Source organism: Triturus cristatus, chromosome 5_1 (assembly GCF_964204655.1).
Source record: "Triturus cristatus chromosome 5_1, aTriCri1.1, whole genome shotgun sequence".
Taxonomy (NCBI): domain Eukaryota; kingdom Metazoa; phylum Chordata; class Amphibia; order Caudata; family Salamandridae; genus Triturus; species Triturus cristatus.
The window spans coordinates 619,762,016-619,786,434 of NC_140587.1; positions in this window are offsets into that span (position 1 = coordinate 619,762,016).

Below are 24,419 nucleotides of genomic sequence, written 5' to 3' on the forward strand. Positions count from 1 at the left end.
GCTGCATGAAAGCTGGACGTACAAGGAACTCTGCAACAGGTGTTTTTAAATTGTAAGTTACTACTAAACACAGCACCCCTCTCCTCCCCCTGAGGTCAGCACCTCCTCCCCAGGTCAACACCAGTTGCACTGCGATATATATCTATATATTATCTACTGGCGGTCGCCAGTAGATAGTTATAGTTAGGACCGAGTTTCCATAGGAAATCTGAAAATTCTATTTTGAATAACTTTGGCGCCGGTTGACGAATCCTCGCGAAATTTTCAAAACTAATGGGGCACTCCGCTCAGCTCCTACCCTGAAAGTCTCGGGGTGATTCGTCAAGCGGGGGCTGAGAAAAAAGGGGGGCCCCAAAACGCGTTTTCCCCATGCATTTTCCCATAGGACCTTTAGTCGAAGGTACCGCCCGAACGGCTGAACAGAATTACTTGAAATTTGGCAAAGAGGTAGTCCTCAGGTCAGGCATGTGCCTTTTGCATATATGGTGTCAATCTGTTCAGTAGTTCCTGAGAAAATTGCAGTTAAAAGTACATAAATAGCTAGAAGCGCGCACCGTGCGCGCACCATAACGTGCGCGAGCGTAATTCTGATTGTGGTTACATGTCATTCAACATTCGAATCGGTCGAAATCAGGAAGTGTCGGCCGCCATTTTGTGTGTTTTGTGTGTGACAGTGAAAAAGAAAGGTGGAGAACGTGTAAAGGGGGCAGGGTAGAGAGTTCCTGACCCCCGAGCTTTTGTCAGGGGGTCCCTGAAGGACCCCGAAGGGTGAGAAAAACATTTTATTTCTTTTTCAAAAAATCGCGGGGTGCGCGCACGGTGCGCGCACGGTGAAAAACCTTAAAAAAAACATTTTAAACGGGCCATTCCATATTACAGGATACAGTCAATCTATAACTATATACATAGGTAGGTTATTGTAAAATAAATATATAAAAAATATATTAATACATACATAACTTAGCATTTAAAAAACCTTACAAATTCACTTAAAAAAACCATAGGTTTCACACACGGTATAGTTAGGAATTAGCATTTAAAAAACCTTGCAAATTCACTTAAAAAAACCCATAGGTTTCACACATGTTATAGTTAGCTGGACATTTCACCCCCGTTATAGTTAGTTCAGATAACTATAACTCGCGCAACCGCCACTCTATCACAAGGATGATGTCATCAGTGATGTCATGAGTGATGCCACTGACCATGTCATCAGTGATGTAATATGTGACGTCATGAGCAGTGGATTGCGGGCGCGCGAGTTATAGTTATCTGAACTAACTATAACGGGGGAATTTCAATGGTTTTTTACGAGTGAAATGTCCAGCTAACTATAACATGTGTGAAACCTATGGTTTTTTAAGTGAATTTGCAAGGTTTTTAAATGCTAATTCCTAACTATAACGTGTGTGAAACCGTGGTTTTTTAAGTGAAAAAAAAAAATATATATATATATGTATATATATATATATATATATATATAGAAACAGTCCTTCTCTGCTCTTTGCTCTAGCAGAAACGTGAAGGTACGGGCCTCTTTCCTCCGCAAAAAAATCAGCAACAAGTGGATGAAGCAGGAATTTATTTCTCCCAAAGATTAAAATGTCAATAAATCATAGGACCAGTGTCCTCCATGACGCGTTTCACTCCACGCCATGAAGAGTAGAAGAACATATCATAAGTATAGCTCAACCGTATTCAACGGTTGAGCTATACTTTTTTCAAAGGTACAACTTTATTTGTCATTTTTGTAAGCCTTATGAAACATATTGAATACGGTTGAGCTATACTTATGATATGTTCTTCTACTCTTCATGGAGTTATTTGTGATGCATTCAGAACTTTAGCAAATTTTGGACTGTGATCATTTGACATCTGACACATGTGAGGGATCTTCGTGATGTAACAATGAGGAGAACGGCTAGCTAACTAGCTTAAAGTTCTCATTGAGTTTGGACATTGCTTTAGTGCTGTATTGTGTGGCACATGTTTGGGGTATATCTAATATTTTGTTTGACCCTAGGATTTATTTCAGCATGTCTGTAGCTTGTTTGTTATTTAACATTCACTGGTAAACGCTATACATACATGTTCATATTTTGCATATATATTTTGTATGTGAACAATTTGTAATGTAATTTTCTGCAGTTTTTCAGATAATACATTTTATTGAGTTGATGTATTTGATCTATGTTACACATTCACAACTTTGTGATTCTGCTCTATTACGATCCTCTTTCTATGTTTATAACGGTTTCCACTTAAAACGCTGCGCATCAGTGTGACGCATATACACGTGATCAAGCCTTTCGGCGAAACGCGTTGTGTGTGAATAAACAGCAGTTTAACTCATCAGCTTGGGGTCCCTGATTTCTGAGAGCACGCGGAATGTGAAAGCAATTTGTGGATATATATATATATATATATGTTGCTTTACACCTAGCTCCGGTTACGGGACATGTTCGGCTGATTCGCGGGCGGTCAGAGTTGGGGCTACCAGAAGCCCAATAAATATATTAACTCCGTTCTGCTCCTCCAAAAAATGTACACGGACACTCCACGTGTGCTATGAACCATTTAATAGCAGAAAACAACGCGTTTCAGCTTGCGCCTTGATCACGTTTCGAAGTCACAGCAAAACAGTGTTTAGTTCATAACCCGTTACTAACATAAACATAGGACTACCACCATATAGTGAGGCATTTTAGTTGCGAATTGGCATCCATTTTGGAAGTACTTGCTCCATTGATAGTGTATACAACTTACATTGATGTTTTCATTAAATCATATGAGTACAAAAAATGATAATACTTCTAATTCATATTGCATGAAATGACATTTATAATTTATTAAATTATTGCTCATTTAAGCGATTTTTGTATTTAAGTAACAATCGATAATGTGGTAACATGTAAAGCATAATATAAGCTTGATAACAATCGATGTATATCAAACAAATTGGCAATAATATTATTACGATGAAAGCAGGTTAGCCCAACGTAAAACTCATAACTGTCATATCAATACGTCATGACACATGATCCAAATAATAATACCCTTGTGGGCATAATCACCCCACATTTGTTATATCGATGTGACTAATCACTATATTCCATCTCGCTCCAGTGGGCAAAAAGTCAAAAATCATGCTGCTACTCAAATCAATTGTCCCATATGACTAAAACACTTGACTGTAAAATAAGATCAAACTATCCAATTCATTGTAGCGCCAAGATCAACAAGGTGCCATTTCATTCCTAAAGAATCAAAGAAATTAAAATGATTAAAATCACAGAAAGTTAGAACACCGCGTTTCTTTTTGAAATACACATTTCAATCTATCAAGTGAACGGCTAATTCTTCGCTTGAATTCAAGCCATTTGGGGTCACACAATCAAACTCAATAATGTACTTAGACTCCATTTTGCGTAAAGATAATTCACGATTTCCCCCTCTGACACCCATAACAACTGCATCAATCACCACCATTCTCAAAAGGTGTTCATTTCGGAAGTGTACATCATAAAAGTGACGAGCTACTGGGTACTGTCTGTTATTTCTAATAACCCGAACATGCTCCAATACTCGCTTTTTTGCACGATGTATTGTACTGCCCACGTACCACTTATTACAAGGGCAGATTAGTACATATACACAATACATAGAATTGCACGTCAGAGGCTTACGAATCGTAAACTCCCTGTTTGTCTTGGGAATAGGCAATGTACAACAATCCATGCTTCTACGACATGCTTTACACTTTTTGCAACATCTAAAGCCTGGTTTCATCTGTTTAGTACTCGTGTCTGGTGACGTCACATGATTATAACTCAAATCATCCCTCAATGATCGACTTTTTCTAAAAGTTATTTGGGGGTTACTTGATATGAATGGTTTAAGATGTGCATCAGTAGATAGCAGGTGCCAGTGTTTGTTAAAGATCTTTCTGATCTCATGAGCCTGTCCAGAGAAAGTGGTCACAAATCTTACAGTTTCCTTATTAGTTTCTTGCCTATTCGGGTGCAGTAACACATTTCTAGTAGTAGTGTCTACCCTAATACAGGATTGTCTGATGGTTGAAGCTTTATATCCTCGTTCCTTGAACCGGTTACACATCACTTCCTTCTCTATCTGGTATGCTTGTTCTGTGCTACAATTCCGTTTAGCAAGCAACAGTTCCCCATAGGGGATACTGTCAACGAGATTACGGGGGTGTGAGCTTCTGGCACTCAATATGCGATTCCCTGATGTCTTTTTATGGAATAAACTTGTTGCCACTGTTTCTCCTTGGATTTCCACCAATACATCCAAAAACTCTATGGATGTGTTGCTTATCTGTTCAGTGAAAATAAGATTGCATTTATTCACATTCAGTTTACTCACAAAGCTCTTAGCTGCTTCCGCACTGCCGTTCCACACCATACAAATATCATCAATGTACCGCAGCCACAGGACTACGTTGTTATCAAATTCCTCCATTTCCGTGGACACCTGCTCCTCCCACCAGCCCATAAAAAGGTTGGCATAACTGGGGGGCGAAGCAGGTGCCCATCGCAGTGCCCTGTGACTGCCTGTACACTGAATCATTGAAGATGAAAAAATTGTTGGTTAGACAAAAATAAATCATGTCAACCAACATCCCCGGATGATGTAATAAGGAGATAGATCTGGTTTTTAGGAAATGTTTTATAGCCTGTGTTCCAACATCATGCTGGATACTGGTATAGAGACTACATACATCCAAAGTGACAAGAGTATAATTAGGTTCCCAATGGATGCCATCAATAATAGTCATAAAATGAGTGGTGTCTTTAAGGTATGCAGGGAGGGCCACCACAAATGGTCTCAAATAATGGTCAATGAAGCGTGAGGTATTTTCAAGCAGGGATCCCATTGAAGAAACTATGGGTCTCCCCGGAGGATTTACCGCGTTTTTGTGGAGTTTGGGTAATAGATAAAGAATGGGGGTTTTAGGGTGTACACACTTTAGGTAGTTATATTCTTCCCACTCAAGCAGACCTTTCTCTCTCCACTCCATCAACAAGGTCCTAAACTTCTTATTGGACTCCCCAATCTCAGCAAAGGTGGAGATGTTATAGCATGTGGTGTCACTCAATTGTCTAACACCCTCAGCTAGATATTTCTCCCTATCTAGCACCACCACAGTCCCACCCTTGTCTGATTGACGTATCACAATTTGGTTGTCATTCTTTAAAATACCCACTGCCTTCATCTGGTCAAAGGAAAGATTCTTTCTATTGACCGGAATTTTCTGGTGTCTCAATTTCTTGAGATCAGACAGTACTCCTTTTTCAAAAACTTCTACTGCCTCACACATAATATTGGGCAAAAATCTAGATTTGGGCTTTGAAACTGCTAGTTGGATTCACCCCTAGTTCAATTTGACAATCAACTAACATTTCTTCTTCCCCTAAATCATTCCCTTCCAAGGAAGATAAGGCATAATGAGTTTCAATATCATCAATGTTAAGATTGCTGACTGCGTTGGATTTCCCAGCAGTGACATTGCTATTAGGATGTGTTTCAAACCACTTCTTCAACTTCAGTTTTCTTGAATTCTTGTCTGTACATAATTAAGGTTCATAGAAGGACAAAAGGACAGACCTTGTGCGAGGACCTCCGTCTCCTGTGCGGAAAGGGTTCTTTGGGAGAGATTGATAACTGTCATATTTTGGTCTTGCCGCCCCTTGTCATCATTCCCACGGGCAATTTCTCTTCGTTTCTTCCTCCTGTTTTTGGCTTGTTTATTCCTTTGCCTCTTCCTCGTCCGCCTCGTCCCCTTCCCCTCTGGCCCCCTTGTTGTTGATAAAACTCTGTCCGATCTTGACGCAAAAAGAAAAGAAACCGCAGACAAACTATTTTTGATGCAAGGAGGTGCTAGTGAAAGCTCTTTCAATCAAACCTCAAATATGAATGGTGAAATCAAGATACAGGCATTATATATTCAGCTGAAAAATTGCATAAAAAAGAATTGACAAAATGGTGGGAGGCGGAGTCACTCCAGAGATATATCGATGTGGGACGAGTACCTCGGGGTCTGAGGATATTCACGATTCCAACCTTTGAAGACCCAGACCCCAAGATGCTAGATGAGTGGTCCAATAATTCGGCAGCCTGTTCTACAACCATGATGCGTATTTTAGTGAAATACGCTCTCAAGGATAGAAGCAAATTATTGGCACAGATTGACACAATCTCAGAGGAATTGGGCCAACTAGTATCCAAAGAGGTACTGGAAGAATTTGTTAAACAACTCAGTGTTCGAATGGTTAAATTAGAAGAGGAAATAACCATGAAAAAACTGCGTACATTTTTACGAGACTTTAAAGATTATCAGGCTGACCGGACACTTACATTTCACAGCAAATACGACCATCTATTCGCTAAAAAAACTGGCTCAGTAATTACATCGAGCGCAATAAAACAAACGTTGGTGGAAATAAGTGAAAGTGATGTATCAGATGGGAGCCTCCCAGACATCTCTATGGTGGGTCTTAATCAAGAATCAAGTTTGGATCCACAGAAGAAGAAGAGTAATTTTTTATTACAATTCCAAGTAATGAATCAAGATCGGAAAGAGTTTTATTAACAACAAGGGGGCCAGAGGGGAAGGGGACGAGGCGGACGAGGAAGAGGCAAAGGAATAAACAAGCCAAAAACAGGAGGCAGAAACGAAGAGAAATTGCCCGTGGGAATGATGACAAGGGGCAGCAAGACCAAAATATGACTGTTATCAATCTCTCCCAAAGAACCCTTTCCGCACAGGAGACGGAGGTCCTCACATGAGGTCTGTCCTTTTGCCCTTCTATGACCCTTAATTATGTACAGACAAGAATTGATTTGTTTTATTTTTCAAGAAAACTGAAGTTGAAAGTGTGGTTTGAAACACATCTTAATAGCAATGTCACTGCTGGGAAATCCAACGCAGTCAGCAATCTTAACATTGATGATATTGAAACTCTTTATGCCTTATCTTCCTTGGAAGGGAAGAAATGTTAGTTGATTGTCAAATTGAACTAGGGGTGAATCCAACTAGCAGTTTCAAGCCCAAATCTAGATTTTTGCCCAATATTATGTGTGAGGCAGTAGAAGTTTTTGAAAAAGGAGTACTGTCTGATCTCAAGAAATTGAGACACAAGAAAATTTCGGTCAATAGAAAGAATATTTCCTTTGACCAGATGAAGGCAGTGGGTATTTTAAAGAATGACAACCAAATTGTGATACGTCAATCAGACAAGGGTGGGACTGTGGTGGTGCTAGATAGGGAGAAATATCTAGCTGAGGGTGTTAGACAATTGAGTGACACCACATGCTATAACATCTCCACCTTTGCTGAGATTGGGGAGTCCAATAAGAAGTTTGGGACCTTGTTGATGGAGTGGAGAGAGAAAGGTCTGCTTGAGTGGGAAGAATATAACTACCTAAAGTGTGTATACCCTAAAACCCCCATTTTTTATCTATTACCCAAACTCTACATAAACGCGGAAAATCCTCCGGGGAAACCCATAGTTTCTTCAATGGGATCCCTGCTTGAAAATACCTCACGCTTCATTGACCATTATTTGAGACCGTTTGTGGTGGCCCTCCCTGCATACCTTAAAGACACCACTCATTTTTTGACTATTATTGATGGCATCCATTGGGAACCTAATTATACTCTTGTCACTTTGGATGTATGTAGTCTCTATACCAGTATCCAGCATGATGTTGGAACACAGGCTATAAAACATTTCCTAAAAACCAGATCTATCTCCTTATTACATCATTCGGGGATGTTGGTTGACATGATTTATTTTTGTCTAACCAACAATTTTTTCATCTTCAATGATTCAGTGTACAGGCAGTCACAGGGCACTGCGATGGGCACATGCTTCGCCCCCAGTTCTGCCAACCTTTTTATGGGCTGGTGGGAGGAGCAGGTGTCCACGCAAATGGAGGAATTTGATAACAATGTAGTCCTGTGGCTGTGGTACATTGATATTTTTATGGTGTGGAACGGCAGTGCGGAAGCAGCTAAGAGCTTTGTGAGCAAACTGAATGTGAATAAATGCAATCTTATTTTCACTGAACAGATAAGCAACACATCCATAGAGTTTTTGGATGTATTGGTGGAAATCCAAGGAGAAACAGTGCCAACAAGTTTATTCCGTAAAAAGACATCAGGGAATAGCATATTGAGTGCCAGAAACTCACACCCCCGTAATCTCGTTGACAGTATCCCCTATGGGGAACTGTTGCGAGCTAAACGGAATTGTAGCACAGAACAAGCATACCAGATAGAGAAGGAAGTGATGTGTAACCGGTTCAAGGAACGAGGATATAAAGCTTCAACCATCAGACAAGCCTGTATTAGGGTAGACACTACTACTAGAAATGTGTTACTGCACCCGAATAGGCAAGAAACTAATAAGGAAACTGTAAGATTTGTGACCACTTTCTCTGGACAGGCTCATGAGATCAGAAAGATCTTTAACAAACACTGGCACGTGCTATCGACTGGTGCACATCTTAAACCATTCATATCAAGTAACCCCCAAATAACTTTTAGAAAAAGTCGATCATTGAGGGATGATTTGAGTTATAATCATGTGACGTCACCAGACACGAGCACTAAACAGATGAAACCAGGCTTTAGATGTTGCAAAAAGTGTAAAGCATGTCGTAGATGCATGGATTGTTATACATTGCCTATTCCCAAGACAAACAGGGAGTTTACGATTCGTAAGCCTCTGACGTGCAATTCTATGTATTGTGTATATGTACTAATCTGCCCTTGTAATAAGTGGTACATGGGCAGTACAATACATCGTGCAAAAAAGCGAGTATTGGAGCATGTTCGGGTTATTAGAAATAACAGACAGTACCCAGTAGCTCGTCACTTTTATGATGTACACTTCCAAAATGAACACCTTTTGAGAATGGTGGTGATTGATGCAGTTTTTATGGGTGTCAGAGGGGGAAATCGTGAATTATCTTTACGCAAATGAAGTCTAAGTACATTTTTGAGTTTGATTGTGTGACCCCAAATGGCTTGAATTCAAGCAAAGAATTAGCCGTTCACTTGATAGATTGAAATGTGTATTTCAAAAAGAAACGCAGTGTTCTAACTTTCTGTGATTTTAATCATTTTGATTTCTTTGATTCTTTAGGAATGAAATGGCATCTGGTTGATCTTGGCGCTACAATGAATTGGATAGTTTGATCTTATTTTACAGTCAAGTGTTTTAGTCATATGGGACAATTGATTTGAGTAGCAGCATGATTTTTGACTTTTTGCCCACTGGGGCGAGATGGAATATAGTGATTAGTCACATCGATATACCAAATGTGGGGTGATTATGCACACAAGGGTATTATTATTTGAATCATGTGTCATGACGTATTGATATGACAGTTATGAGTTTTACGTTGGGCTAACCTGCTTTCATCGTAATAATATTATTCCCAATTTGTTTGATATACATCGATTGTTTCAAGCTTATATTATGCTTTACATGTTACCACATTATCGATTGTTACTTAAATACAAAAATCGCTTAAATGAGCAATAATTTTATAAATTATAAATGTCATTTCATGCAATATGAATTAGAAGTATTATCATTTTTTGTACTCATATGATTTAATGAAAACTTCAATGTAAGTTGTATACACTATCAATGGAGCAAGTACTTCCAAAATGGATGCCAATTAGCAAATAAAATGCCTCACTATATGGTAGTAGTCCTATGTTTATGTTAGTCACTGGTTATACACAAAACACTGTTTTGCTGTAACTTTGAAACGTAATCAAGGCTCAAGCTGAAACGCATTGTTTTCTGCTGTTAAATGGTTCTTAGCACACATGGAGTGTCCGAGTATGTATTTTGGAGGAGCAGAACGGAGTGAATATATATATATGCATTGGGGAATATTGATGTTAGATGCAACTGTTCACAAAGTACTGTCCCCCATACCAAGAATAACTTATAGAAGAACAGCATCCTTGGGTGACTTACTCACACAAAGTCACTTTGAACTTAAACCAGAAATAACTTTATCTTGGTTGAATACTCCAGGATTCTGGAAATGTTCAAAGCGTAAAGCTTGTGACCATGGTAAAAACATGACTACATACCAACTGCAATATGGCCAAATTGAAAAAATCATGGATCTCATAACTTGTGAATCAAAATTTGTTGTCTACATTTTGGAATGCCCGTGCAAAAAGTTGTACGCAGGAAGTACTATCAACAAACTCAAACTTCGTATCTTACAGCATCTACGTGCCATCAAAAATAAAGATTTCACGTACCGAATGGCAAAACGTTTTTTTGAATTCCATTCCAGTGACTGCAAACAACTGAAATATTCAGGAATTAAGATCGTTAAACAAAAAGAAAGAGGCAGCAACAGAATCCTTGACCTACGAAGAACTGAGTCTAAAACGATCCTATACATTGGTACAGAGAATCCGTGGGGTCATAATCTAGATGCTGAATTACACGTACACTTATGATACTGATAAAAGAGAGAAAAAAACTTCATTAGTGAGGACTTGTAATAAAAATCTTCCTCAAGTCAACACGGGAATTTTGAACCTTGAATTCATAAGAAATTAATCTTCATTCATAATAACTGCTATCCAACACTCACTCTCTGTGACGCATATTCATAATCACATGTATATATAAGTTGCAATTTTTGGAAAATATGGGAGAAAGACTATTAGAAATAAAATGATAGATTAACTCTCCTATTATGATGTAAAAATCACACATGTTATTTTCACCTTTTTGCAGGCAAAATTGATTATGTACTTTACAATTATTGATAAGAATTGCATGTATACAGGACTGAAACTTTAAATTGGATTAACCTTTTTTTAGTAGTCATCATTGATAACAGCAAAAGTGTTAAATAATCGATAGACTCACATTATTGGTTCCCATTCTTGTAAATATATGTACATATATTAATACGTGCAACTTTGTTTAAGCCTTAACAATAGATGATAATTCAAAATGACCTTGAGGAGAACTCGCACAATTATCATGGTCTAGAACTTCTCCCAGAAGATACATGGGTACTTTACCATGACCATTATTGCATCATATTAAATTATTATATATATTTTTTTGAACCCTTTTGCTCCCATTCCAGAGAATGGATTAAATTGGAAAAAACATATAGAAAAACAATCTTTACTTTGAAATTGTCGATGCATTCTATGTTCAGTATGTCTTCACTGTTTACTAATAGTATTTGCACTGGCACTTTAAAATGACATTCTGGGCTCCAGGACTCTATGGTCCAGTAGAAGGCTGGGAGCCAAAACGCGTAGACCGTCCTTACCGTCTATGATGCCTTGTACCAACTTGTGAGGAATAAAGCATTTGTTTGAAGTGTCGTTTGTGGTGCTGTGATCCTTTGCTGAGAACCTCCGGGGGACCGTGGGAGAAGTGGAAGGAATTTCGTTATATATATATATATATATTGCTCCTCCTCACTCGAGTAACTGCCGCGGCACGCCAGAACAGAGGGTGCGTCGTCTTAAGCGAACTACTCCAGCAAAGTCCGCATACTATCAACCAGTCCTCTGCCAGCAGCCAAAGGATGACGACGCCGTGTCTGGGCTCGATAAAGTTTTATTAAATCGGCTGATTTAATAAAACTTTATCGAGCCCAGACACGGCGTCGTCATCCTTTGGCTGCTGGCAGAGGACTGGTTGATATATATATATATATATATATATATCTCCTGACCAATCTCGGGCCGACCAAACATTGATGCGCACTTTACATGTTCTCCACCCAGGCTGCATTACTGCCCGGGTGGAGAATATGCCCAGGACCCATTTCTTGCCTGAGTGCCGAACCACGGAGCTCAGAACAATCACAATGCTGCATTGCAGCATTGTGATTGGCCAGGGGAGCCTGGGTGCTTCCTGCTCCTGGCCAGGAGAGGCACAGCAAGAAGACGGAGGAGAGATGCAGCGAGGAGGTATTTTTAAAAAAAATCTTTTTTTTTTTTACACCCCCAACCACTGCTCCTCCACCCCCGATCTGTACTGGCCACCACTGCTTTTGAGTAGACTATTAGGGTAACTCTGCTCTAAAAAGTTTCTGTATTAGGTTATCAGATTCTTGAAGGAAATCAGATTTTCTACAACAATTCCTCTGAGCCCTAAGTAACTGCCCGAATGGAAGGTTATCACTCAAGCCCCAGGGATTGTTAATTGAAAACTGAAGCAGATTGTTGCGCTCCCTTAGTTTCCTGTAAGGAGCAGTGAACAATTTGTAGCTAATAATGATGTCCGAAATATTAATTTCGAAGTTACTCTGGGTAAATTGTGTATCAGGATTGGACTCACAGAGCCATGTCAAAAAAAAGTTGTGTAACAATGTGCCCTGTCCAAATTTTGAAGACTTAATCTATGTAACGTCTCCCTCCATAATATAATGTTATTCAAATATAGATTAATGTCAGGAAAAACGTATGAATGTTCATAATTAAATATCTACCAACTGCATTTTAATTTTTAATTTTGGTGATTATTGAAATGATACCATAATACATTATTGTTGGTGTCTTTTTTGATACCTGATAAATGACAGATTATGACTATATTAGAGATCTACTCATGGTCTAGCTGTTGAATCCACCTTTGTTAAAATAAACACTGGCTTTTTGCACTTGTGATTGACCACGAGTAGTATTTAAACTATGAGTGTGTGATGATTGCCTTTTCTCACTCCATGGGACACGAATTATGATCTTGGAAGTACGTTTGGTATGGGAACGTTTTAACTTGCACACAAAGCCAGGAAAATAGCGGGAGTGTACAACGGAGGAAGACAGATTTATAATCGATATAACAATAAAAAAAGGACCAGGATTTGACAGATCCATATATAAATAAACTACGTTCATGAGGATTCGTGGGAGATGGAAGTTTTTGCCCTGGAGTTGAGAATAAAATTCCTGTGAAAGCATTCAAGGGGATGGTAAAGAAAAAAGTAACCATCCTAGGCTAAAAGACACGATAACTATGCAAAATATATCTGATTAAGGCACTGAAACAAGGCCAGAAAAAAAGAGATACCTCAACATGAGTTATAATAACATGTACCTAGACATTATCTTTTCCATCTTGATTAAGGCCTAAAGCGACTCGACTGAAACTATGGAGTCCTACTCGATGTTTGTTTCTGAAAGTGAGAAGGCTAAAAGAGAAGAGTCGTGAGGGATTTGATGTGTTTCATGTATTGGGGATTATTCTAAATCATGTACACCATTTTCTTTAAATGACTCATTTTTTCACGTTTTTAATTTTGTGGCATGAATGCGTTTGTCTGCTTGGTTAATGGTTCAGTTTTTTTATGTGTATGATGTATCAACTGATAATTGAAATGATATAAAATATAATCAAATATAAAAAAAAATGAATTTGTAATAAATGAAGATCTAATAGAGATTAAATTGTGACATTTTGGTTCCCCATACATTGAATTGTTCTTCCTTACAATAGAAGTAAGTACTTTCGAAGCTGTTTGTAGTGCCTAGGCATCTAGGATATAATAGGCCAACACTTTTTTAAAAAGTTTTAACTTGGAATCGTTGAACATTGTCTTGCTAGATGGAGTACTTGGAGTACTTTTATTTTTTCAGAGAGAATTGTACCTTATCATGGGTCTTTTGTAAACATGAGGACAGTGGGACTATTGCTCAAAAATTTGAAGAGTTAGTCATTTTAGCTGTTGGATTGGGCTAAATAGCGTATGTGGAGGTACTATTTTTTTCACGTTGGTGTTGGATCCTATCAGTGATGGGCCTCTTTCTCAAATATTCTCAATGTGGACCTGTAGCCACTTATTCCAAATACCTTTCGACTCTCCAGCATAATCAAATTCTTGAACATACCTATTTCACCTCCAAATCTTCCTTTAACTTACAGGAACTGATTAAAGCTATGTCTGCCCTTAACAAGATTGCTACGGTTGACGCTTGCAACGTCCTCCTTAAAATTAAATCTAAATACCATGACGGCCAAAACAAAGCTGGTAAAACGTTGGGCAATTATTTAGAAAAATCAAATCGGAACAGAAAAATATTGGTCCTATTCGCGATGAAAACAGTAAAAATCTATTGTCCTCTGACGCCGATATTATCAATGCATTTCAATCTTATTATGAATTATTATATACAGAGGATACTAATCCTTCTAAGTGCGATATTGGTACATTCTTTCATGACCTCTCTAACCCCCCCTCCATTTCTGATACTCTTAACTCTTGAAAAGGAGGTTACTCATCTGGAACTTATTGCTGCTATTAAGTCTTTAAAAAAGGCCAAAGCTCCTGGTCCAGATGGTTTTTAAGTCAAGCTTATTATTTCCTTTTGCTCTATCTTTGCTTCTAAATTACTTGAACTTTCAAACTCTTTTTTGCTTAACTCTAAAGCAAGTAGCTCCTTTTTGGATGCCCTTAAGATCATTATCCCTAAACCAGAAAAGGATCCTACCCTCTTTAAAAATTACCGTCCAATTTCGTTAATACATTATGAATGTAAAATGTTTGCTAAGATTCTGGTATCTTGTCTGGAAACTGTTATCCCCCTTATAGTTAAACCTGACTAGGCTGGTTTTGTTATGGGCAGACTATTTTCTAACATCCTTGCCCTTGGGAAGAAGTACCCAGTGCCTGTCGCTGCTCTTTCACTTGATGCTGAAAAAGGTGTGATCATATAAGTTGGTAATTTATGTTTACTACTCTTCACTGGTTTGGTTTTGGCCCAAAGTTTATATCCCTTATTAAATTACTATACGCTGAACCACATGCTTCTGTTTTTATTAATGGTCATTTTTCACTTTACTTTAAGTTGCATAGAGGCACTAGACAAGGTTGTCCACGGCTACGAGAAGGACCAGCTTGCAGCGGGTACGAGACGGAGCAACAAGCAGCGTGTATGTCACGAACACATCATGAATCCCATCGCGCAGGTCATACCAGTACTCTACGTCTATGACCGGATCAGGAACCGACGCCGACGGCGCAGACGGTAAGTCAGACACCTACCACACAAACAAACGGCACGTACCTGCAAAATGGTACACACACACAGGGGATCCACATCCTGGTCACTAACAACAGGCCACCATAGGGGTTGCATGGCAAGCACCACTACCACCCCCACCCATAGGGCTTATGTTGCCCAGCACCGCTGCCACCCCCAGCCATAGGGGATCTGTTGCCCATCACCCCTGCTACCCCCACTCATAGGGCTTATGTTGCCCATCACTACTGCCACCCCCTCCCATAGGACTTATGTTGCCCATCACTACTGCCACCCCCACCCATAGGACTTATGTTGCCCATCACTACTGCCACCCCCACCCATAGGGCTTATGTTGCCCATCACTACTGCCACCCCCACCCATAGGACTTATGTTGCCCATCACTACTGCTACCCCCACCCATAGTGCTTATGTTGCCCATCACTACTGCCACCCCACCCATAGGGGACCTGTTGTCTATCACCCCTGCCACCCCCAGCCATAGGTCTTATGTTGCCCATCCCCCCTGCCACCCCCAGCCATAGGGCTTATGTTGCCCATCACCCCTGCCACCCCCCCACTCATAGGGCTTATGTTGCCCATCACCCCTGCCACCCCCCCACTCATAGAGCTTATGTTGCCCATCCCCCCTGCCACCCCAGCCATAGGGGACCTGTTTCCCATCACCCCTGCCACCCCCACCCATAGGGCTTATGTTGCCCATCACTACTGCCACCCCCACCCATAGGGGACCTGTTGCCTATCACCCCTGCCACCCCCACCCATAGGGCTCATGTTGCCCATCACCCCTGCCACCCCCACTCATAGGATGGCTGATGCGCCACACATCCATCATACTCCAACATTAGGTATGTCAGCAAAATACATCCCCCCTAACATCATGTCAACAGTGTGTGGTCTGTGACAAATGCCCACAACAGTGATTATGACTTCGAACATACAATGTAACTAACAGCACATGTGTGACCAACAAGTGAGTGTGCCCTACACAAGGCAAGCATCACCATAGCACTGTGTCAATGTAAAAAGAACACCCCCTCACTGTGTATAACAAAGGTTAAGTGTGGGGTTCCAAACTGCCGCAGATGTTGAGCATTGTGGTGATGGGGTCTAAACCCCCCCTCATCACAGTGACCAAAAGGTAGGTGTCATCATGGTCAAAGCTACAAATAACAAACACCATGTATGATCCCTGCTCCAAACACATTAAACACTTCTGGGGCAAACTAGTGGTTGTGTCCCATACCCACAGAGATGTGGTGAGGCTAACAGTGCTGTGAAAACATAACACTCTCGGCCATGTGCAGACACGCACCACACATGGGGCCTGACAATGCATACAGTGTACAATGGCACAAAAGCAGAAGTGACCATCACAAAGCATACACACATCTCGAAAATAGACACACTAATCAAAACAACCTGTGTAGACTGTAGGTGTCAGGTCACAAACTCACATTCCATGCCAGCAATGGCACCTAACAACCAGGATGACTGTGCAGAATGATGTGATATGACTCACAGGGACAGCAGGGAAAATCACAGAAACAGCATCCAGACAAAGGCCCACAACAGCAATACCAATGCACTGATGCAGATGCACAAACACAAACAGGCAACCTCACACTGCACATCTGACACAACATGTGTGTGTGTCTCAGTATCCCCAGGCAACTACACAACACATGAGGGGGGCTGAACCACAGTGACACAGATGTGGACACAGTGCCATACAAAAGTAAACCATCATTGGGACCCCTTTAGTGGGCAATCAGGCATTGTGAGATGAGAGGGAGCACAACAGACACATGTGACACAAGCTGGAATGAACAGCAACTAACACAGCAAGAGACTGACACACAACAGCATTACCCCCAGGGACCAGACATTGGGGTGACACAAGCATGCATGACACCTCCACTGTGATGACAAAGGTAGATGTCGTACAAACTGGGAAACCCAGACATGTGCCCTGTTCCACAAACGTACATCACACCTACACAAACACAAATCACTCAGCATGGCCCCTCATCCATGGACAAACGGGAGCTAGGGGACCATCCATGCAAACATTTACATCAGACCACCCTCAACACCACACACCCTGAACTGCAACAATGTGCATCTGTGAAGCCCACATGGACAGGTGACATTGCACATGCACCAATGACAAACACAGGAATGTTGGGAGGAACTAAGGTGCACAGACTCATCACACTAGGACAGTTTACAACCCTGGTGAATGACAGACATACTGCACAGTATGTGGTACATGGCCATGACGTCAAAGCTCACGTAACCTTCCGAATACCTGCCACAGTCCCAGGACAATACAGAAGCCAAGGAGCACCACAAGGCACAAATGCCGATACCTGCCAACATTGCAGCCCTGAACCCGACAAGTGGGAGCAGTCACACACACATACAGATGTCTCAATCACTGAAAGGTACCACCTAGGGACAACTACATGATATTGCGAATAAACAAGTGCCTTGGGGAACCCTGACTGTGTCCCATCTGTGTCTGACAATATCATCACCACTCAGAATGGACAAATCCCAATGATGAAACACCAATTAACAGTAGTGTGTCATGCTCCCACACATCTGGTAGCCCATGGCAAAGTAGTGGGATGAACACAGTACCACTCAGCAAGCATCAACAGGAACATATCAAGGGAACACTGCCTGTGTATGAAAAGGGATGTGGACCCACGCACATGCTCATACAACACACACCATGGGCCCAGGCTATGTCACGCGACAACAAACTTACTTGAGGGGACCCAACTCCTGTGGAAGCCCAGCTGTGCCAAACATATTCACAGCACGTCTCACTCATGTCAGCAGAACACTTGGTCAGTCAGCCATCAGTTACCACACAATGAAGGCTCTGGTCACAACAGCCTGGGTACGGGAATCTCCCCTAAGTTATCTGCACATACTCAAAGCATATGTACAGTAAGTTGCACAGAGGACCCAGTTGTTCCTATACCAATTATGCCCACACCTGTAGGTCCAGTGGTGATGCGCACAAAGTCTGTGAAATTGACAAATAGGACAATGGGAAGCACATCATATGTGCATGGGTGCAAGCCAGAGATGTGACCATGCAAATGAAATGTTCACAGAGATGTCCACAAATAGTTGATCATGACACACCCAGGTAGCTGCAAAGGATGACATGGATACCCACCAGAATAGGATACACATCTCATGGACCACATGGAGTACCTCACATCAACACATCAGTATTCAACATTGGAAACCAAGCATTACAGGTGCAAGGGCATGTTAAACATCATCAACCTAATGTACAGCTAAATCAAGTTCACAGGGATAAAGAAAAAAGCTTTATTCCGCATATTAAAAGTTAAATGTCCATTCAAACAAAAGGCCAATGGCCAGTCCATTTCCAAATGCCAAGGGGTGAACTAGAGTGACAACTGTCACACGTTGCTTGCCTGCACTGCTAAGGACAAGGGACATCCCCTCGGAGGGGCATACATGGGGGCAGGCCAGGCACCGCAGGGACAGGATCAGGGCGCAGCAGAAGGAGGCAGTGAAGAGGTGGTGGATGCAGGCGAGACACTTGCAACTGCAGTGGAGCTGACTGAAGTGGTGGATGTAGTCACAACTGTGGGGCACAAGTCAGATGGGGTGGGTGCCGGCACAACTTCAGTGGGCAGGTCAGATGGAGTGGATTGGGTCCCCAATGCAGGGCCCAAGTCAGACGGGGTGGTCGTGGACTCCACTGCAGTGCCTAAATCCATGTGAGCGGAATGGGGTGCAGGTGAGGTCGGCAGGACAGAGGGGGGACAAGGTCCCCACATCAGTGGCACTAACCGTCTGACCAGGTGTGGAGGAGCAAGTGGTAGGTGGGGAGGGCCTCAGCATTTTGGGGATGGTGTATCTGTGGGTGGGGGAACCCAGGGCAGGGAGTGGCGGGGGAACCTCTGGAGTGGTGGCCTGGGGGATGGAGGACGGAGACTTTGCCTTGGAGCTGCATGGTGGCGGTGGGGTCTTGCTCTTCTGGCTCTGGGGGGACTTGCGGGTGGGGGTCTCAGTCTGACTGCGCCTGGGGGAGGGTGTCTGGGTGTGAGGGGCACTCCCCTCTGTGTGTGGGGACTTCCTTTTCCCCTTGTAATCAGGATCTGCAGGGTCGGTGGGGAAGAGGCCAAGGCCACAGAGGAAGAGCTTCTGTGGAGATGGGGTTGCAGGTGAGGCAAGGGAAGGGGGCTGGGAGGGAGAGGTTTCGGAGGACTGCGGAGTGGTTGTGGATGACTGCGTGTGTGTCTGCAAACCAGCCCCTGTGATTGTGGTATCAGTCCCCTGCGCTTGCTTGTGTGCACATCTAGCCCTTGGTTTGGGTGTTTGTGTGCTGCCCGTGTCTGTGGCTTTGTGAGAATGTGCAGGTGTGTTTGTGCTTGGGACAGGTAGGCTACTAGGGATCGTGGGTGGTGCAGGGGTAGGAGGGGTACGGGACTGTTGGAGGAGGGACATTGCTGCCGTCAGGGAGGAGGCCATGGACTGATTGGTCCTCTGTAGGACAGACATGCCCGAGGAAATGCCCTCCATGAACGACACCAGTTACGTCAACAGACTTGTGTGTGCATGGAGGACCTTCAGCATCGACATGTGCCCTACATGGATCTGTCCAAGTAAGTCCACAGACTCCTCACTCAGGGCAGCAGGGGACACAGGGTCAGGGGGTGCTGTGCCTGGCACAAAGGAGACATGCTCCCAAACACGGGAGCCTACAGGGACCTCTGAGATGGGAGCCGATGGGAGGGTGGTGATGGTGGTGGTGGGAGCGGTGGCGGGGACAACCTCACTAGCTGGGGGTTTGGTGGCTGCTGACACCCGCCTCCACAAGGGAGTCATCCTCAGAGCTGCTGTGGCCCTCAGCTGGGGGGGATGGTGCTGATGACTCCTCTGTGTGGCTCCACTCGCCCTCCGTGCCACTGGGTCCCCCCGACTCCTCTCCTTCTGTCCTTGTCAGGCTCTGTGGCTCCTCCTGGTCCATGGAGCTGTCCCCTCCTGTGGCCGTGGATGTATCTAGATAGGAATAGGAAGTAAGAGAACAACATCAGTCACCTGCACTGACTGCACACACCACAGTGAGTACATCACATCACAGGGCAAGCCCTGGCATCATCAGCTGAACACAGCTCAAAGTGCCAACACTGTTTAGAATAAGCCAATTGTCATTCTCAACATCAACCATGGCACACATATCCCTCCTTGACTTGCACACATATGTCTGTTGCAGTTTGGATGCTAATACCCCAATGGCCCGACATGCACCACCCACACATTAGTTGGACATGCAAGTGAACATGTAGGAGTATGTCACTATACACACAGCACATCTCTTGCTACTGACTCAGTACAGGTGTCCGGATGAAGGGATGGGCAGAGACTTATTTCACATGCTTGTGATGCATGCCAGCAACACACACCATGATGTTCTCATGTCCTGATGGGCAATGCCACAATGGGGTGCATGGTGCACACTTGAACACAATGCAGGATCACTCATAGCAAGTTAAATGCCATGGCACTGGCATGCCTGGAAAGTCAGTCAACACTGTCTCCTGTCACAGGGGCAGGGCATCCAGACAACAACAGTATGCACTGTCTCACAACCATAGCTCAGGGGTAAAGCTAACTCTGCAGATGACCAGTGCACTTGCCCATCCCCTGCAAACAACATATCTAGGACCCAGAAGACCCCACATCATGCAAATCAGACATATGAGTCTCTGCAAACACAACTCCCTGTACATTAACACATCAAAGTCTGCCATGCATGTAACCCAGCTGCCTGAAGGACACAGTTGCATACACCATTGTGCGCTGTCAGATGATCACACACCTATATGTCACACAGGTCACGTCTCTCACAGTCACATCTCAGATGTCCTGCTGACCCTCTAAATCATGAACACCCCAGTTGTACGTAACAACAAGCCACACCATAATGACACAGAGGCAGACACCTGAAGGCACATGTCATTAAGCACAAACTGTAATTTGATACACAGGAGTGGGATTACAGAGTGTTTCTAAATGCCCTTGAGGAGGCATGACTGCCCAGGTCTACATGAAACAGTGTTTGGCCCTGGACAGTAGCCAGGTGGCTAAGCAAGTGTGACATACTTGATATACATACTCCTGAGGCCCCAAAATTGGAGTCCCCTGCTACATGGGTTTGTTTGGAATACCCCAGCCACATGTGGCGACTCAGACCAGCAATTGGAACACATCTCAAGGGCACACACAGATCACATGTCAGGTCTCAGGCATTGGGCAAACAATTGAACCACCCATGAAACACACAACAGAGTCCCGGGAACAGATGCTGTCCGGTAGCTGAAGCATAGCTGACTGTAGGGACACAGTGCCCTAGTGACACAAGCAACAGACTGTAGGGGCCACACCTGTGGAACAGATGAGGAGGGTGCATCACACAATTGAGCGACCTGAGTATTGGACTACAAGACCTACGTAATGTGGAAGTGTGACCAGGCCAAAAGACTGCAATTAGCATGTCAGACATAGTACACAGATTAGGCATGGACCTCCCCCCATCCTGCTACTGTCTGGCCTTCAGCTGCCTATCCAGGCCTGGGAAGACCACCGCCAGGATCCGGAGCATGTGGGGGGTCAGGTTCCGGTGTCCACCCTCCTGCGTGGAGGTGACAGCTTCAGCTGGACTCTAGCTATCCTCCGGGTCCAGCCCCGAAGGTCCTGCCACCACTTCTGGCAGTTGCGGATCCAGCGCTTGTAGACCCCCACAGAACGAACTGCCCGGGCGATGGTCAGCCATATCTCCTGCTTCTGGTGGGCATCAACCTGTGAGGATGACAAAGTTAAAAGTACATTAACACACATGCCCAATATTTGTGCTGCACACATTTGGAGATACATGTCATCATCACAAAGGGAAATGAGTTACACAGGTAGTGCAACCATGGGGAAGGACAAATCACCTGCATGTCTGACATGTTAACAATGCCCGGGTAGTTTAAGCTTGCACTAATGCACTTTAGCAGCAGGACACCTGTTCATTACATGTACCTACACACTTTGGGTGATGAAAGTAGTCAGTGAGAATGCTTGCCACTGGTGTACAGACTGCTAGTACTGCTAGTCAGACAACATGGATAATTAGGAAGGCAGTGGACTGCACACTCAACAGCTCCCCTGGTTTCCCATACAGCTTGCTGTACTGCGGAAGGAGCCCATCCAGCAGGGTCTTGTTCTCCTCCTCAGTGAAGGCTGGGGCCCTCTCCAGAGTACGTGCCATAGCAGGAGCCAGAGGATGCAGAGGCAGCAGCAGTGGTAGCAGGGGATGTGGTCCAGGAGCATGTAGTGCAGGCAAGTGAGCTCCCTGGGGGCCAGCCAGCCTTATATCTGTGCTGCAGAGGCAGAATCTGTGCCATGTGTCCCAAGTGATAGGTCCAACACGGTTGCATTCTATGAATCTGGCCAATCCATGGAAATGTACGACTCGTACAGCCTTCCACATCGTTCAAATCTTCACCTTCATGAAACACTAGTAATTGCAACATTGATGTAGGTATCCAACTGAATTTCCAGCGCACAGCTCGTACAAGTTTTTAATCCGCATCCATCTCCATGACAGTCCAGAGCCAATGGGTGCGCCCGGCTCGTTCAATTGACTGTACAACGCGTATTTTAAAAATACAGACACACCCGTCTCCATACGATTCAATGGCCAAGGCGTGCGCCTGTCTCGGACCATGCCTGCCCGACGCGTATGCATGATAGTCGCCTGCGTCGGACCTCATTGCAGTCAATGGCAAAGCGTACGCATGGCTCGGTCATGAACCGTGCAATGCGTACGCATTGTCACCCGCGTCGGACCTCATTGCAGTCAATGGCAAAGCGTACGCATGGCACGGTCATGAACCGTGCAATGCGTACGCATTGTCACCCGTGTCGGACCTCATTGGTGTGACTATTCGACGGATTCAACACGCAATTACTTGCCAGGGACACCTGTGCACACCTACCACACTACAGCATTGGCCACCCAGTGTCCCATGGCATGTAAGGCTGCATTCCCTGGGTGTTTGGGGGGGGGGGCACATTAGGTTTGTTGGGTGGCACTTTTGTTCAGCCACTCCCAGGCTGTGCATGTGTACATGGGGGTAGAATCCTTTGTGTGTCATGCACATTACCACTGTGATGTGCAAATGTACAGTAATGGGCATGAGTCACGGACACAGTTTCATGTTGGATATGTTTGGGCCATGTCACATACACCCTGATTCCTGGGGGTGATGGCATGTACGTCACAGTGAGACCTGTAGCCACAATCCTGATGTGCACCCACAGTCTGTGTGCATGTTGTGTCTCAGATGTGTCTGATCAAATGTGCCCGATGGGTGACAGTCTCCACATTCATGTGGTATATGCATCAACCTTGATGGTGTGTGTGTCTAAGAGACGTACATGTAGGGCCTGCAGGGACAACTGTGGCCACTACCTGTGGGACTCACGCTTGCCTTGTGGTGTGTACGTGATACGCTATGTCCATGCCAGTGTCGATGTGGCAATACAGGGACCCTGGGTTTCTGCATGGCAAGGATCTGTGATGCCTGGGAGACATCAGGCCTCACTTGTCACTGTGGTGTGTGTTTGTAATGTTACAGCAGTACATAGGTCGGGTGACACAGCCAGATGATTGGCCATTGCACTACATGGGACTCATGTGGACATGTGAAATTGAGATGTGAGGTGATGGTCATGTAGGTGACATATGTGTCCATGCCCAACGGCACATACCTCAGTACATTGTGTAATGTCATGATCTATCATGTGATATTGAACCTGGTCATAGCCACATGGGTGGGTGAACCAACAATCTTCCTTTGTTCATCTCTGTTCTGCAGGGCACCAACTGTCCATCAACCGATCCCAGACCTTGCAACCATGCAGGAACACGACTGCATCCGATGGTACCGCTTCACCAGGCCACTGATTGAGGAGTTGGCGGAGCAGTTGGCGCCACATCTGCTACCTGGCCGGACATACCCTACAGCACTGACCCCAGAGGTGAAGGGGATGGCAGCCCTGCACTTCTTTGCTACTGGTACCTTCCAGTACACTGTGGCTACTGCTGGTGGTATGTCGCAAACTATGTTTAGTCGGGTGCTACGCGATGTCTTGGAGGGGATGTTGCATTTCCTAGACCTGTACATCAAGTTCCCGAGCCCAGCTGAACTCCCTGAAATAAAGGATGCCTTTTATACACTGGGGAGGATGCCGAACGTCATCAGATCTATTGACAGGACACATGTGGCCCTGATA